Source organism: Cupressus sempervirens, chromosome 3, assembly GCF_028749045.1.
Source record: "Cupressus sempervirens isolate cs-2001-9-10 chromosome 3, ASM2874904v1, whole genome shotgun sequence".
Taxonomy (NCBI): Eukaryota; Viridiplantae; Streptophyta; class Pinopsida; order Cupressales; family Cupressaceae; genus Cupressus; species Cupressus sempervirens.
In genome coordinates, this window is record NC_143120.1 from 1,016,461,039 (window position 1) to 1,016,465,614 (window position 4,576).

Below are 4,576 nucleotides of genomic sequence, written 5' to 3' on the forward strand. Positions count from 1 at the left end.
GCCTTTTTGAGATGACAATGTGTTTTATGATTATATTTGGTTGTCCAGTATTTGGACATATCACTGATTATGTTATGTGATGGATTTAATGCTATGGTTATTTAATTCATTCCTACGTTGTTATGCTTTATGAGAACATGAGTGATGTAAATAGATTATTTTAATATAATTAAAAATTAGGTGATTTAATGCATTTATTGCTTCGACTATGTTATTATATGCAATTGCACTTGATCTGTTGTTTAGTGTGCAAGATTTATATCCCTAGCAGTGACACGTGGAGCTAGTGATTCAACCATTCATATTTTACCAATGTCATCCCTGTATGGCCAATGTATCCTTATTTTAATTATTTAATTAATCCTTTTAGTGATTATTAAATCTGAACTCTTTTGCATTATGTGATTAGACTAGTAAGTATGTCTATGCATTTAGAGATTTGCATTGTCGCAAAAGTTGTTAAGGAAATTTCTGTGTTTTGAGTTTTTAGGCTTTTTAGTTGATTTATTTTAATTTCTAGCAGCTTTTTCATAGATGAATTCCTATTTATAGGAATAGCCTATTTTCGTTTGGGTCAATTTGGGGTTTAACTAAGTTGGCTAGTTATTTGCTCTAATCAATCATTCACTCAAAAAGTGAATAAATATCCAAAAAGGAATTTAATTCCTCACTTCTCACTTTCGAATTAGAAAGTTGGAGGGAAAAACCCAAAATTCTCTTCATGAGGATTTATTGTTTTGTTCATTTTGGGAGCTACAGGCGTGGGATCATCGTGAGGTTGAGCTCATTGGATCCAACTCGGGGAGGCCTTGGATTGCAGCAATTTTTAGCGACTTCTACTGGCTTTTTATTTTTTGGTTTAGATTCTTGTTTTACCCTTTTGGCTGCAAGGTAGGGCTCTCTCGTTTTATTGTTTCTGCTCCATTTTTGCTTCTATTTTTGGTAGCCATTTGTTTGGAGGCTGAGAACTAGTGTTCCCCTCTGTTTCTGTATGCTAGTTCTACCTGATTGGGCGAGTACAAACATTTTCCTATTTTTTGAGATGAGGGTTTGGGGTTTTACGTTGTTATGCTGTTTATTTTTGCATACGGTGTCCAAACTTGATTTTTTTAGATTTTTTGGATTTTTGTACCCAAAGGCCAAATGGATTTTAATTTTGAAGTTTTTCCAAAATTTGGGGTTTTTACCTCATTTTGCGTGCCACCCTATTTTCTGAAGTTTTCTTGGCATGAGTTAGGTTGTGGACTTGGATTATCGATTTGGATATTAGTCAGACCTTTGTTGCACTTTTATGTCACTTTGAGATGTGTTTCGTATCCGTACTCCCAACTTTGTGTTCGGTTGAGTGATTTTGTACCTGGTGTTATTGTTTCTTTTAGACCTTTGTATTTTTTTGTGGACACTAGGATTCTTGTAGAATCCATACTCTCGAATTGAGGCCGATTGAGTGAGTTCATGATGTTTGATCTTATTGCATCATAGGGATTCATGTAGAATCCATACTCTCGGATTGAGGCCAGTTGAGTGATTTCATGATGTATGGTTTTTTGGCTTTGAGATTCATGTAGAATCTGTCCTCCCAAGTTTCTTTTAGTTGGGTGTTTTCTTTTGCATTGTGTTCTCATCCAGTCCTTGTTTTATGATCTTCATGATGGTGGTGTGCCACACACGAGTACGTGTGTGTACATTTTTCGGGTGACTTGTGAGGCCTGATCTTCCATGGTACTTCCAAAAGTTATGATCATTGGGGTTGGGTTGGGAATATGCATGCCCATGGGCACTTGTCATAAGATGAGCATGGGTAGGGTAGGGTAGCATTTTGAGGGGGCTTCTATCTCATAGCCCGATGATCATGGTGCCATGGGTTGGCAAAGGAAGCTTTATATAATTGATAACTAAATAAAATGTGTGAATGGTAATAAAATTTAAGATAATAAAATGTGTGAGCACCCGATTAAGTTCGAGGACACAATGTGTGAGCACCTGTTTAAGTTTGAAGACACACAATCCAGACTTGGGCTTGTTGATGCCAAGCGACTCTCCATGATGTCAGCCCCTACTTAGTAGCCTATTGAGTGTTTGACCAGGACATGTACTACTTGCATTATCTTAGGTTCTTGGTTACAACCATCATACTATCTAGCGTGAGTGCTAGCCATGGATGTTGTTTTATGTGTTTGTGGTTGGATCATTATCTCCATTAACACGAGGAGTGTGGACCTACAAATGCTACATGGTTGGGAGGCATAGCTACCTTCACCATTGCTAGGAACCGGTGTACAAAGATGATCTTCCATCCTAATGCGACCATTGCTGGATGTTTTCACTTGGTACTTTAGATTTTGGAGTATGCTTTCTTGTGATTTATGCTTTCATTGGAATGCTTGGATATCATGTTTAGGAGATGTTAGTTTATTTGATGCATTCACATATTATGATATTTTGCATATGACTAGATGATGTGAATTGTTGTATTGGATTATCTATTGCTTATTAGTTTAGCATGTTATATTTCTTTATTATGATGATCAACATGTGATAGGTGATGTTATCTACTTGTAGGATTATCTTATGTTGTACTCTAGCATTTTAGATTTTCTTATGCTTTTTGTAGCATGTTTTAGTAGTGACGTCCCTATTGCGATAGTATTGATGATCTGATCGATGGCTTGGGATGTTATGGGCAGGGGATGGCTAGGATCCATGATGGTCTTATGATGCTATTGACGGTTGGGAGGAATCATGTACTTAGTTTTTTTTGTTCACTGTGATGTTTCTTTCAGTATGTTCTTTACTGCTTGGGTTTAGATGGATAGATGTTCCTCTTTTCTTGTTGTTTATGTACTCTAGTGTTCATTCCTCGATTTACATGGATTTAGTACTCCTCAATGTAGAGGTTTCCTTGGTTTTATGCTTTTTATTCTTGTTTTGTTGTCACGCTAATGTGTTTTCTCATGTGGAAAGGTAGTTCCTCACGCGAGAATGTACTTCCTTGCGCGGTGTGCTATGAATCCTTGCGCAGAGCCATGCAGTTTCTCGCATTTAGTGATGCAAGGTCTTGCTCAAAACTCGAGACTAGTGTACTTTCTTGTGCAAGAAATAGGGGGCAATTAGGCTTGGTCGAGGAAGGTTTGAAAGTTGGTTTTGGACACCCTTTTGGATTTCACACCTTTCCAATTCAAAACAGTCTTTCTAGGGGGTTTAAAATATATCATTTAAGTATAAGTTAATATATGCGACGAATCTTTTGAGATAGGTTTAAAACCTCTCGGAGATAAGATAAAGATTCTAAGAAATTTCAAGGCCTAAGAAATCCAGACTTAGCCAATTTTCAAGGCTTCAGGATTTCAGACTTAGACAAATTTTAGGATTCTACATTTTCCCCTAGCTTGGTGTTTTGTTGATGAGTGGCTGTTTCTTTGGGCCCTCATCATGTGTGTAGTTGTTATTGGCCTCTGGTTGCTTGTGTCAATTTGGTAGTGGTGTTTGGAGATTTGTTGGTTGCCAAGATTGTGGTGAAGTCTTCCATTGCTATCTTTGTGATCCTTGTATGATGTTGTCATGTGTTCATACTTGTAAAAAGAAAATATCTTGGCTTGTATTGAATCTTTTTTCCAAGGATCTCCGAGCAGGACATTATAGATACTGAGATAGGCAATATTATTGCTATAGGGATTGTTGATCATGCTTCCCGCCTACATTCCTTCTTACATTTTGGTCCACCATGTCCCCTATCAGAGACTCTCTCTCTTTTTTCATGAGAGTCTATAGAGGTGAAGTCAAGTCACTTGAACTGATGTGTTGTTCCTGAGACTAGTGTTGTGACTTCTACACTTCCACCTCTTGTTCATATTCCATCTCTTGCACAGGATTACTCTTCAACATTGCCTACTATTGCAACTCCAAACATCGAGCCACCTATTGTAGTTGTTGAGGATATATCAAAGGACACACATCTCCTCTCAGATGACAGATTCAACACACCTATTATTCCACCTTTATTGGAGATTCCATTTTAGGATTCTCATGCTTTTTCCTTTGAGCATCAACTAGGACTTCCAGCCGTACCTTACAAAAATGGGTTTTATCAACCTTGTTTATTGCCTTTGTTTCCTTCAAATTGGAGCCACATTGTTATGTTCATTGACACAACAGTTTTGCCATTTTGGGGGGACTATGGAGTCTCGAGCTTCTATCATGGAGGCTTTCATTGAACTTATGGTCTTGAGAGATTCTCTTGAGATGTTTCATGTAGTACCTACCCCTAGTTAACGTTTTTGATTTTATTGCCAAACTCTTTTAGGCCAGTTAATAGTTATGCTTGATGATTAATGATAGTATTTTCCAAATTACTGAATATTGTTTTCATACTCAGTTGATAATATGATGAGACTACTTTGGTATAAGTTACTTCATGCATGCATGATTATACCTTTGATGATGATTATTTATAGTGATTTTAGTTATTTAATGATATTAGTTAGATGGATTATTTATACGTGTTTTATATGGATACGTACCCCATACTGCATGTGTATGGTGTGCGTGTATGTTTTCTTTATGTATGATTTTTCTG